Source organism: Lissotriton helveticus, chromosome 7, assembly GCF_964261635.1.
Source record: "Lissotriton helveticus chromosome 7, aLisHel1.1, whole genome shotgun sequence".
Classification (NCBI taxonomy): Eukaryota; Metazoa; Chordata; class Amphibia; order Caudata; family Salamandridae; genus Lissotriton; species Lissotriton helveticus.
The window spans coordinates 1,757,923,613-1,757,937,804 of record NC_136068.1 but is presented as its reverse complement, the minus strand read 5'-3'; the positions used below and the strand labels follow the sequence as shown (position 1 = coordinate 1,757,937,804).

Here is a 14,192-nt window from a genome sequence, read left to right as displayed (position 1 = left end):
AGTTAAATAAAGGTCTTACCTTGCTTTGCTTGCCCCTGTTCAATGTGTTTAATGTTTTTTAACTTTTTAAGATAAAGTACAGTAAAGACACTAAGGTCCCAATTAGGATGGCGGGTGGACTTTGCCCGCCCACCATCCCATCGTGGTAAGGGACCGCCCACCATAAGGGCGGGGGTCCCGTGGGGGGAATTAAGTAATTGCCCGCCACAGTGGCGGGTGCATCCTGTATTTTTAACATTGCGGTGGGCGGTGCTTAATGCACCGCCCGCTGCAATGTTAAAAATACATGTTGTGCATTTCAAAACACAATGTGACAGATACCGTGCGGTGCCTGCCATGTTGTCCTTTGAAATGCAGGGAGGTACCATAGGTACCCTCCATGTGCACCCCCACTCCCCCGGAGTCCTTGGGGGCCCGCAACGGGCCCCCAAAGTAGACTCCGCATGCCAATGCCGCCACGGAAAGGCATTAGTAAATGCCCATCCAAATATGGCTGGCGGTGTCTGATAGACACCGCATCATACAAACCCTTTTCCGCCCCGGTTGCAAGCCAACTGGGGCAGAAAAGCGGCGGACGCTATTTCTGTCCGCCGTGGAACCCCCAGCCATGCTAATGTGGCGAGGGGTCATTCCGCCATGGATGGTGGGTGGATTGCCCATGCGAGGCCGGCAGGGGCTACCGCCGGCCTGCCGGGGGCGATCCGCCCTCCGTCCTAATGGGGGACTAAATCCCTATAATATCCATTCAAATTCCTTGAATATTAAAATCCAAAAGATACTAGTAAACTATTATTGCCATTGCAGAAAACAGTTTTCTAAAACTCATACAGTCACAGCAACTCTTCGTGTTAGAAAAACAAGAAACCGAAGCACACCACAAAAGGTGCCTTTTTAGTAGAGTACACTGTATAAACTTTGTCAGCCAAACGGCTGGGAGGAGCAGAGACAGGCTCCAAGCAAGTATGACATACGGTAGCCACGTGCCTGGTGCAGATTACACACCCTCAAACAGAGGGAAACAAGAATAGGACTTATATAAGTCTGCTGCAGTAACTTATCGATATGTATAATATCATAGGCTATAGCATAGGAATGCATAAATTATATATACTGCAACTGTGGTTGCCGTTGCTCGAAAAGCTACCATATCAAACACCATATCAAATAGTGGTGTTCACGTCACACTTTACAATTAAGAGGAAATGTATATCATTCCCAGTTACAAAGCGGGACAGATGTTTTGAAATATCTGTATACTTTATCAAAGCAGCGAAAAAATGCAGTGAGCATTGTTATATTGAGCATGCTTTTCAACAGCATCATCGTGTGACTGTCTCATGGACAAAGCAAGTTACAGAACCTGGTCCCTTGCTGGACAAATGTCACATAGAACTGCTTGATAAATAACTCATACCACACTGATTGCCAAGGTTACATTATCCCTGTCATTTGATTGTCTTTACAGACTAGTCTTTGAAGAATAGAAAAAACCCTTTAACATGCCTTGTTATTGTCCATTGTCTTTCTGAACTCTGCCCGGGAAGCTTGGATGATTGCAGCATCTGCCACGCCCCTAGTAACAGAGCTGCTGAGTCATGACTCCCACAGACATTTCTGCATGCCTAAATATTCATAATGTAGAGTCACCTATGTGACACTGTGTAACATTAGTGCAATTTCTCTTTGAAACGTGTTTTATTCTCACTGAGAAAGTTTCATTTAACTTTTACCAATGTTGTCAGTGTCCTCTTTCGATTTCTACTCTAAAAAGAAATTTACTGCTGATATTCAGAAGAGTAAAACTCAAACTTTCCCCATTTGAAAATGGGCCATGGAAAGGTTTGGGAATACCCCTCCAGAAGGCCTGTTCTCCATCATCGGAAGAACATTTATTCACAATATGCTAATCAAAAAGCTTTAATCTCCTAATAAAATTCTTTCCGCCAAGGTGAATTGAAATCGTGAATACAAGTAGTCTTGAGAATCAGAAAATCTTACGCAGAGTTCCTGGTGCAATGTTGGGAAATAGCCACTGCTTGAGATTGGGAGAAGGGATTGGGGAAACCTGTGGCTTCAATGGTTTCTAATGAAGTACTTCTAAAAGAGAGGTATTTTAAAAAGTCCTGTTGGGTGTTGGGGACAAGAACGTAGGGCAATTATTCTAAGGATGCCCCATCACAAACAACATTTGTACTGTACAATTTCAGTGTACATGTTAGCATCGGATGGCGTTTTTGCAACTATCTTTTCTGTGTGCTGTCCAACTCCCTTCTGTCCATTTCTCTCACCTGTTGCCTTTATTAGTAACAATATTTTGTCTCTGCAGATGTCCTTTGTGCCCCTGGAGAACATAAAGTAATTGTGCCCAAGAATGCCACAGTTCAAGAAGGCCTGTGTGCTCTTATTCCATGCGAGTTCACTTATGGGAACACAATGGAACGTGATGGGGGTCCTTATGGAACCTGGTACATCCAAGGTCAAGAGAAGGTCGTGGCTTCCAATGACATAAATAAAGAGATACACACGGAAACAAGAGGCCGCTTCAAACTGGTGGGAAATCTCAGGAAAAGAAATTGTTCCTTGAGTATCAATGACATCAGAAAATCGGACGGAAGAGATTATTACTTCATATACGAAAACAATGATATTAAATTAAATTACAGTCTTTTCCCGCTTCATCTCGATGTAGTTGGTGAGTAACACATGCCTTTTTCTTTGCTTCTATATTCACATTACACTTTAAACAAGTTTCAGTAGTGAGACATTCTCTTGGAGCATAAAAACAAGCTAAAATTACTCAGTAACATATACCCGGTGAAAAACACAGGGGGCAGATTTACAACCCCCTTGCGATACCTGCACTGCCGTTGCGTCACTTTTGTGATGCAACGGGAGCATGAACAATGCAGCAAGTTTACAACGTGACGCATCTAGGGGATGCGTCACGTTGAAAAGCCCTGCGTCACATTACACCTCCATTAGGTGTAATGTATGCAAGGTGGGCGTTCCCACGCAGGAAAGCCTTGTAAAAGTAACGCAGTGGAATCTACAATATTTCACTGCGCCATTTCAAGGACGCCAAGCAGGCGTAAGGAGTGATGCAGTACAATAAGTATAGGCCTCAACATGCATTGCTGTTTTGTCGTGCTTGCAACACGACTCCAGCAATGCATGACTTTTAGGCCAACAGATGTTTCCGAATTTCGGATGCATCTGTCAATCCTTCCACCATGGTATTGTAAACACTTCACATCCATGGTGGCGCAGGGAAACTGATGCGTCTCTGCAGATGCGTCAGTTTCTTGTAAATCTGCCCCAGGGTATCCTTGAGGTACTTCACAATGGGAAACAGCCTTCACAACAAGGTTTTTACCTTGTTGAGCCTTTACCACGCATTTTTTTGTGTGCATGTTTTTACTGCAAATATGTATTGAAAACGCATACCAATACCACAATTATAAGGTAAAATGGGGAGGTAAGGGGTCTCCCACCACAAATACATTTACATTTAAAAAACTGTGTGGTATTGGCATGCCTTTTAAATACATATTTACGGTAAAAAAAGGTGCACAAAAAAATTTGTGAGAAAAGGCATGCGAAGGAATTGCATGTGTTGTACCGTCGTACAACAATTCACAACTGGATACCATAGCTAGGGTCATATTTACAAGACCCTAACGCCACTGGAGCAGCTCTTTTTTTGACCCCTGGTTACGCTGTGTGCTCGCCCACTTTTACAAGGCTACTCAAAGCCATGTTGCGTGTCTTTACAAAATCTTGTAAATATGTCCTTCTTTCACTCAGTACTCTGAGTCAAAGGGGCGTGTTCAGTGGTGGTGCTGTGGGTGTTCCCACGCAACACCCAAGGATTTGTGACACTGCCCCAGATTTACAAGGATTAATGAAAATAAGGTAACACCAAAAACTAACACCTTTTCAGGGGAGGCGTTAAAGTGGCGCAACGAGGAGAAATACTTTTATTTCTCCTTGTTTTTTGCTCTTTCTATGTGTGCTGCATTCTGCAGCACCCATGGAAAGAGTAAAATGCCATTAATGTGTCCTTTCCTGCACAAACACAATTCTTCCAGCACCTCAGGCACCCTGAGGTGATACAAGGCTGCTGTTTTTGCGCTGGTGCAAGGGAGAGCTGAGGGGTGCATCATAATCTTGTAAATACTGTGCATCCCTGCATTTTTTAAATGACACGGCTCAGCACGGCAAAATTGCTTGTGGCGCAGCGCTGCACCATTTAATTGTATATATGCCTTCAGTGTGCTAACTCCATCTTCTATAATCTGGACCATGACCTTGAACAGGATTTTATAAAGCTATGTAAGAGAGGTAGAAGTTACACCAGGACCCTGCTGGAGCATTTGGCGGGCAGAATCCTGGCTGAAATGTCTTGAGGTGTTAACAGTGAAGGGCCCACTCATCTACTGTCTCAAGTCATCTCTGCTTGAAATCCAGCTGTGCTCTCTCGGATGGGTAACCAGACTGCAAACCACCCAGAAAGTCAAATGCCTCACGGTGTGATGGGACCTGAGGAGTCACCATGGGGATTATTTACAAGCCTCTTGCGCCGCACGTGCGTCACTTTTAGTATGAGAAAAAGTGATGTACTCGCAGCGCAAGGATCTTGTAAATAAGTCCCCATGTTCTCTACGATCTCAGCGAGAAAAGGGATCCCAGAAGTCAGCCAAGAGCTGGCATTGTGTGGTGCTTTTAGTGGATTTCTTAACAAGTAGTGTAATTGAGGAATTTTCCAGCTTTTATTGAATTATTTGTGGTTTCATAGGGCACAAATTAGAAACAACGCATATCACAGCACTTTGCATAGTTTCAAGCTTTCATACACAGGGCCTCTTTGCCCTTAACAGTGGCCAAAGGGAATTAAAATGCACAGTAATAAAATGACAAAACTGAAGTGTAGGATATGGAGAATTTATTGAAATCTTCTCAGAGGACGTTCATGGAGTATTTTTAGACCAAGTTCCGTATATTACATTAGTTGAGGTTCTATAGATAGTCAAGCTACATAAAACACTAGCGGACACATGCATCAACCTATTTAGGAAGTGCAAACGGTGCGAATCGGTAAATTCAGCCGTTTGCGATTCCTAAATAAGTTTTTGGGATGCATCATACATTTTTGTGAAATTCGCTATTTTTAGTGATTTCCCAAAATGCGATTGCTTTTAAGGAATCGCAAATTTGCGATTCCTTAAAACGCCAGTCAGACTCGGCAACCCAGCGCCTTGGAAAGGTCAGAAAGGCAAAGAGGGGGGCTCTGATTGTTATAGCGCTGGGACACCTTGACAGCACACGGCACTGGCACAAACGGTACACCTCAACCCGGCCAAACCAGGCAAGGGCTGAGGTTGAAATCACACTTCGCCTCAGGGGTCGTAACAAAGGTCCCTTGTTCCACGATGCTCTTTGGGCCCACTTCCAAGGTCTCTGGGGTTGGGGCAAGGTCACTCTCACCAGCGGTTGAAATGAATACGATTTCTCGATGAGTGGCCACACTGGGTCGTGAGGTTCACAGATCTTCTCACATAGGCAGGGCCAGATCAACAGGGAGGAGGGCATTACCCACAACTATCTCGCAGCCTCTAGGAACAGTCAGAGTAGCCTGAGACACAATCCCCCTGACGCAGTTGTCTGTACTCCAGCCAGCCCAGCAGTGACAAAATGGCCGCCCAGTGTCCTCCCTTATATAGCCTAGGCCCAGGTCACTAGAGTGGACTGGAAGGTTCTGGAACCCTCTAATGCTATCCTATGGGCCATAGCTCTGAGGTAATTCCTGACAGGCGTCCATCTTAGGAACGCTCTCTATCCACCATTTTAGGAAGGCGCACCTGTACCTCAGCACTGGTTAGCAGTGGTGGGGCACCCGCAGACCTAAAGCCACACATAAAGGGCTGGTGGACAAAAATAATGGGAGGCGGAAAGGGACCATAAATAATAATAAGGGGAGACCACCCCAAAAGCTAACAGGTCTAACAGAGGGAATCACCCCAGCCCGTCCCAATGGAATCAAAACAATGAACCCTACTCAAATTGAACCATATCCCGGAGCACACACTGTTATAAGAAAAGTCACAACTTATAGGTTATTCAAAAAAATGCTATTATTTGTTGTTTCCTTTATTTTCTGTCTTCTTTTAGCCAACACGTGTTTCGTCGTGCCAGGATTAACCCACAATTTCTTCAGAGCTTTCTAGCTTCTTGTAATACAATACAAACAATCCTTACTGCTAGTTTTACTTCTGTCCCAGTGCTGTAAAGTGTCAGTATTCTGCTTGTGTGTTCGCTCCCTTCTGCGTTAGTCGAAGAAGGACATCGATCAGGACTCATGAAAGCATCACAGTGCAAGAGTACTTGCCTGCAGATAATTACACTATGGAGGAGATAACATTGTCAAAGGAAAATCCTTGGATTTATTAGGGGACGCTAAGTGTGCGAACACACAAGCCTGGGACATTGGAGTTTTATAATTGGATTAATTCCGAATAGTTTAAAGACACATGCAGCAAAAAGACACAAGAAACAGAATGCTGACATAAATAAATTACTATTCTTTCTGCACAACTGATGAGGGTTAGTATTTCTAACAGATGTCATCTTAAATTTGGTAGGGCAGGCGAAGACTACAACATTGCAGTTGACTCTATTTTGGGTATCCCATAGACAAATGTAATGCATCCAACAAAGTGCTACTGGGGTGATTGATATTGTGGAAGTCTATTCTCTAGTAGACTTCTAGTGTATAGAGCACCCTAGTACCCAAGAATATGCGTTTGTGTCTCATGTCATAACACTTTATAATGAAATTCTTTCTTTCTGGAGCACAGATCACTATTGCAGTTCCCACTCCACGTTGCTATACATCGTAGGGAGGGGGGGGGAGGCTCTGTCAGACCTTGCCCCAATTGTTTTATGCATCAAATTATGCCATAGCTCCATTCGCCCTTTGTTCAGGAGGATACAAACTTCCCAATACCACCTCCCTCAATGGAAGGGCACATTCAATTCCCATGACCACGTGGGCGAAAATGAAAATGCCATAGTGTGCATACCATGTGCGAGTTGGCCCCCCCTGCAAAACATGCGGCCACATAAAAAGACGTGAAGCAGAAGTGAAGCAGGTTGTTGTTGTTCACTGCATAGTCCTTTATTTTTTATTTGTTTTAATTTTTTTTTTGAAAACCTTTATTGACATCAAAGGAAAGACAAGTCAAGGCCTACAACCAAGCCGGCCGGCCGCAATGTGCAAAATAATCAGGAGTCACCAGGCAAATATTACATAATCAATCAACACAAAGTAAAGGCCGTACAATCGTAGAAGGGGAAAATCACAAAAACCAAAGGGCTAAAACACAGGAGTAAATAAGGCTTAATTTTATAATATGGGGAGAAGACATACGACAGGCTCACTTTCAATACGGAGGCATCCGATATCCCAAACCAACCTCAACATTATTAAGGGGGCAGGGGGGCAAAATATCGGGGGGACAATACAATGCATTCAAGAAAATCAGGATACGTGAGACACAATCAGCCCCTGAGCATTATCATCGTAATAAGCCCGCCACCCAAGACACTACCAAGCCAGAACAGCGGGATCGGAAAAACAATGTATCAAAACCAGCCCGTCATATTAACCTCTGGGACACAGGAAGGAAAAAAAATGGGGGGGGGAACGAAGTGGGGAAGGGAAAGAGGAAGGGAGAGGAAAATGGAGGGAAGACAAAATAAAACAATAAAAGGAAAATAAGAAAATATGAAAAAAAATGAAAGGAAGAAGACACGCCGACACAGGCCCCCCGCGGCGGGAAGACAGGAGACAAAAGGAGTAGCGGCCCAAGTGGGGGTATGGCGATCGGAGAGAAAGACAGTCGAAACATAGCAGGAGGATGAACGACGCCACACCCCCCACCCGAAACACACCACAGGAGGTCGGGACAGACGCGGCCACACGAAAAAGAGATACAAAAGGGCCATAGAACCAGAAGACAAACAAAAAATAGAGCCCAACCCACCCGTCCCACCCTGCACCCCTGTAGAAGGCTATGGCCCACCCTTCAAACAGCGTGCCTGTCGCCCTAAACCAGAACCCGAAATATAGCGAGAAGAAAGAGAGAAGAAAGAGACAAAAAGGCAACAAAAGCGGAGAAAAGAAGACAGGAGGGAGGAGCAGAATAACCATTATCCGAACGGGCGGCCGCAGCCCTCCGCCCAACCAGACAAGCACAATCAAAAACAGACCAGGACGACACCCCATCACGTGCCACAAAACATTAAGAGAAGGGGACCTCCCATCTTTCCACGATTAAAAACAATCATGCTACTAAATCGTATACCGGGAATCAAACGGAAGTCGTACATTTCACCCCCAACCCTTTCGAGCGACAAACCCCACCCACCACATGGCAATGTAAAACCACATACTAAATACTAAATCAGCATGTAATCGAGTGGAACGGTGACTAGCATAGTTACGTGGGGGGTAGATAGATCCACAAGGGAGCAACAGTCCAAACAGAAAGTATCGATGCACCAAATATCGCAGCACGAGCAATGAAAAACAGGAGTTCAGTTGCGCCACTGGAGCAGGCGAGGTGGCCCCAAGTATAGACACAGGCAAAGTCATCGAAGCAGGCACAGTCGGCAGTCCACCAATAGTTTCAGGCAACAATGTCGAACAGGGTCGTAGTACAGCATCCAAGTCCCCGGGGTCCGGACCTTGAAAAGCAGGGCGCCCCAACGTCACCGACACACTAGACGATCTTCGATCAGTGGCGGAGACACTCAAGTCAATCGAGGGGGGCGAGGCAATGAAGTCTCCGAAACAAGAGGGCGACAAGAAGAAATGGCCGCCCAAAATGGTGGCAGATCGTGGCGTACCCACCGAGACGCCCAGGGCCAGGGAAGCGTGTAGGGATCTCAGGGCTTCCAGGATATCTCTGACCGTTGGCTCACGTCCACCAGATCCGCTCCCCACACCAATAGGCAACACGGGCCCGCCGCCACAGGGAGATTCTCGTTGCAGAGGGTCGGCCGCCATTTCGTGAATCAGCCCAATCGCCGCTCACCAAGACCCCCGGAAAGAACAGTTCTCAAATGTAGGACTTTACAAGCTCCGGGGGTCCCAGCAAGGGCGGCCTCGATGCCAAATGGATGTCCGCCCAAGACGGGTCTCCGCCAGCACCAGCACCGGTGCCCCAATCAAGCGGAGTCCGGGCCCCGAGGACCAGGGCCGCCGGACAAAGCAGCGGCGGGGAGAGACCCCCTCACAGACTCAAGTTCCCTGGCCTTTCACCCACGTCTGCCACCAGGGCAGGCCCGGGTCAGGATCGCCGGGATCTTCGCTCAACGGCTCCCAACACTGGTTCTCGCTCTCGGCCGGGGCCGAGAGCCGTCGGATCCCACCGGCCAGGTCCCGGTCCAAGTCTCGCAGAGGCCCCGATCTCTCAGAGGCCACAACTCCAGAGCCACTGCACACCGAGACCCCGGGGTCGGATGGTAAGTACAAACAAGCCGTTATGTTTCCAATGCCCCAAAAATGTGTCGTCCCCGGACAGGATGGAAGACAGGATAGGCAATCAGGACGGAGGGCTGCGGGAGCCGAGCTAAAGGGTGACCATTACGGCCGCGAGCTAGGCTCCTCCCCCTGCATAGTCCTTTATTAAATCTTAAAGCAGTGTAATTAATCCTTTATTCATTTTGATTAAGGTACTTGACCATTTTCTTCCAGGCAAAGGTATACACAATATTATTACAATCCAATCATGGCCAGATCTGTTCGTCATGGCCCCCTGTGCTTGTTGTGCCAGCAGGCCCCAACTCGCACTGTTTCAGATGTAACTTTCCGTGCTAGTCCTCCTCCCAGAGAGAGGCACTACCACTGGGGACTGCTTCCGCCTTGGCCCCACCGTACCGGGGTATACCCCTTTCAATGTTCTTAAACATACACACCGGCATCTTGGGTAGGGAAGGTCAGTCGAGGGCCACCAGCAGGTCAGTCCCCCCTCCCCCCTCCCGCCAGCCCAGAGCCCACAATGAATGCTTGCCCCTTCCTTAAGTTCACGTCCACCCTGAGCAGAACAGAACTGGTTTTCCTAGACCTAAGTATAAATAAGAGTAAAGAATGGGAAACTTGTAACCACCACACATTTTAAACCCACAGCTAGGAATGGTTTGTTAAAATTCGAAAGCTTTCACCCAAGACAACTGAAGGAAAATCTGCCATTTGGGCAGTTCTTGCACCTAAGGCGGAATTGCACAGAGAAATGTGATTATGAGAAACAAGCTAAGGATCTGAGCAAGAGACTGCAGCAAAGCAACTACCCCTTACACATAGTCTCGAAAGCAAAGAAGAGAGCGTCCAATAACAACCGGGACGCTCTCCTGGAACCAAAGACTATCTCTGTACCAAGTAGCGACAGCGATAGGAGACCGATCTGTATCACCACTTATAATGTGGCTTCTGACAAGGTATCAAAGATTGTGAGAAAACATTGAAGGACCCTAAACAGTGAGGGCCTAGATCTGGCGTTACCTATGTTCAGCCACCGAAAAGGGAGAAACCTGAAAGATATGTTGGTACATACCAGGCCAAGAGAAAAGGTGGGACAAGTGCGTCTTTTACATCCGTTGCCACTTGGTCACTATCCATGCACGGATTGCAGCGTTTGCCATCTAACAAATACTAAGAGGGAGGGGTCCCAACTAGAAAGTGACGTGATATGTAAAAAATTTTGAGCAATGAATTACAAAAACAATAAATGGGTCCACATTGTTTTAATCACAGAGGGACCAAGTATACTGAATATATATACGAGCAGATCAATAATACAATTGGTTGTACAGTGCCCCAAGAGGAATGAGGGTAGGGAGGGGGTAGTGATAGGTGCTTTGGTGAGGATAGGGTGATAAACAAGGTACGTGACAGTAAAATCGTATGGTCATGAATACTGTATTATCAAATTATTACAGTGTAGTGGACCAATGATTCATCACATTTGAATTAATAAATCATACTCCACAGATAACAATGAATGAAACAAATGTTGGAGTGGAGTTGAAGACGCAGTGGGTAGTTGTCGACGTTTCGACCCTCTGATGCAGAGATCAGTTGTGCCCTTGCTGTGGGGTCTTCATCAGGACAGATAAGGGGCTGGGCAACCTAGTTTAATATGTAAAATTAATAATTGAAATCAATATACCGGGAGATCCTCAACGTAGTTAAACCAAAAGTTGGCACACAATCGATAGAACAAGATAAGGTAAACTCAAATTAAGTTAAAAATTCTTGATCGGGGGGAGGAGCTACGCTGGCAACCAAGATGGCCGCATAAGCTCCCGGCTCCGCCGACCTCCGCCGGATGCTCATAAATCCTGACTACCATCCTGATTTCCCACCGGACTCCTGTGCAGCTGAAGTGCGCCTGACTCTAAAGGTGCAATCCCGGAATTTCTAGCTGCTCGAATGATGAAGATACGCCGTGCGCCATTCTCGGCCTAACCCGGAGTTGAAGCCGGGGCCTCGAGTTCTAACCCAGCCGGGTTGGAGTTGAACAACATCGGCCGCGGGACGTGGGTGGTTCCGGTCTCCCGAAGTGGTGTCTTTCTTTTCCGTTTTGGATGGTGATCCGGTGGCAGCTTTATCCCGCAACTGCGGCGGCTTGACGTATCGACTGCTTTGGTCGGGGATCCGCTGCCCGGAGGCCCCACTGAGCTCCCGGGGTCGATGGGCTTGGTTCCTCGCTGGCGGCGACGGTGCTGAGATCGTGCTTTTGAAGTGCCCACAGTTGTCATCTGCATTGCCTCTTCCTGGCGCCCCGAAGAAGTCAACCTCCGGGGTTCAGATACCTGCCCGGTCGCTCACTGAGGGGCGATGGGGCGGGCTGAAAGTACACCGTCGCTACACACTATAATGGCCGCCATTGGGGAGCTCTACATACGAGTCACCGCCACCGTCCAGAGGATGGTTGTTGCGGTTGATAACATCTGCCGGAGACCGGACTCCGACCCTTTGTTGGTTATGAACCAAGATGCCTTACCCGCGGAGCAAGCCCCGATTGTTACCGAGGACCCTGTGCGGAAATCGGACTTTGAAATTTTTTGCGACCCCCAGATGGCAGCGAGCGAGCCCGAAACTATCGGATGTGTGTTTTGCCCTATGTCGATATCGCCCGAGATGGATGTGACTATTCCTGTACTTCAGTGTGAGTTCTCCAATGAACGTTGGATTAATACCTCGCCCCTTTTCTCTCAGAGTGATCAGAAACGCTTTGCTGACTTATTGCTGGTGGGTAGTGAACTTTGTTTGACTTTTGGACTTTGTAAACGTCTATCCTGGTATCACTCCTTTCGTGTTGACTTTAAAACTTTTCTATTTCTGGATATCCTTTTTGTGATGGCGGTTCGACTGGACAGGGCTCGCATGAAGAATCGTAGCGACCAGGGTTGACTTTTACCGTATGGGTTTGGAGAATGACCTCATTTGACACGGGATTGTACCTCATGATTGCACGGGAGGGGGGTGGGTTTTTACACGCTTCCCCCCTGTTGGATTTTACTTGTTGCGTTTTCTTATCCTGGAGACTTATGGGGTGGGTTGCGGCTGGCGGGGGGCAAGAGGGACCGGGGGGGCATGTTCGATATTCCCTCCTCCACTTTCTTCTTTCCTTCTTTTAGGTACAAGTTCTGGGGCGACAGGCACGCTGCTAGTGGGGATGGGCCATAGCCATTGCAGAGGTGTAGGGTGGGGGGAACGGGGAGGGGTTTATTATTTTATATTAGTTTAGTTCTATGGCCTTTTTTTCTTCTTCCTTTCTTCTTTCACAAGAGGCGGGTTGATTATCCTCTGTCGATTTTCCTATTTGTCGGGTGTCTAATTTGGTTTTTAATATCCTGTATCATGGGTGGGCTGGCTTTGTGGAATACTGTTTTGTCGGATTGCTGTTATTTTTCCCTTTGAAGTACATATCGTCGCCACAATTGCATCCGTCGGTAAAATTGTTTTCTACGCATTGTGTCCTTGCTCACCTATTGATGTATCGTTCTAGGAGTATGGCACCCGATGTATGTATATTCTCTTGTTTTTCTTCAATAAAAACCCTTAAAAATTTTTTTTACAAAAAACAAAAATTATTGATCGTTCGTGCAAAAAGAATAGTTACAATTATGGATCTAATGGAGCTGTTCTACTAAATAAGTGCTTTTGAGGAAGACACGGTTCTCAACCAAGTCAATCCATTCAGAGACCAGTTGGGTCTCTGGATGCGTTATATTGACGACATTTTATTTATCTGGAATGGGAACCAGGAAGAACTTATGTCTTTTTTCACATGGCTAAATCAACAGTCATTATATTTGAAATTCACAATCCAGTCGGATAATCACACCATCGATTTTCTAGATATCACCATATATGAGGAATCTGGGACACTGCTTACCACACTGTTCCGTAAGCCGGCGGAAAGAAATTCATTATTGCAGTACAACAATCACCATCCCAGGGCACTTCGTGATAATTTACCATTTGGCCAATTCCTTAGAATCCGTAGGAACTGCTCCAGCAAGGACAATTATTTCATACAATCGGAGGACCTTGCCAACCGACTGCAACAACGTGGATACCCAAGACGTCTTGTAAAGAAAGCACGTAAATGTGCCTGGTTCTACCCCAGAGAAGAATTACTTGTACCTAAAGACAAAAATAACCAACCAGAGAATCGGATGGTATGTGTAACGACCTTCAACACTAAAAGCAACAAGATTAAGCAGATAATCAACCAGTACTGGCAACTGATAGCAGATGACATCAATCAGACTGAGACTCCCCTTCATGCTTTCAAGAAGGCCAAGAGTATTAAAGACTTTGTAGTCCGATCATTCCTTCCAATGCCGACAGAGCCCACCATTACTTCTATGTGGGACCTACCCCCAGTGATTGGTCATTCTAGATGTGGGCAGTGTAAAGCTTGTGATACCACCATCCAAACCAAGGAGTTTGAACATTGCCAACGTAGAATCATGCTAAAAACACATAGCAATTGTAATTCCATCAATGTAATCTACGCAAATATTTGCCCATGTGCGAAAATCTATATTGGACAAACACAACAAAAGGTTAAGGCCAGAATTTTACAGCATATGAGCAGGATCAGGTGTGAGGCACTGGG

The 14,192-nt window shown here is 46.4% G+C and overlaps 1 pseudogene; it reads left to right on the top strand.

The window, feature by feature from the left end:
- The first annotated feature begins 2,343 nt into the window (after window positions 1-2,343).
- The window catches only part of LOC144769687 (sialic acid-binding Ig-like lectin 13), a 126,285-nt pseudogene continuing 114,436 nt past the window's right edge, over window positions 2,344-14,192 (top strand).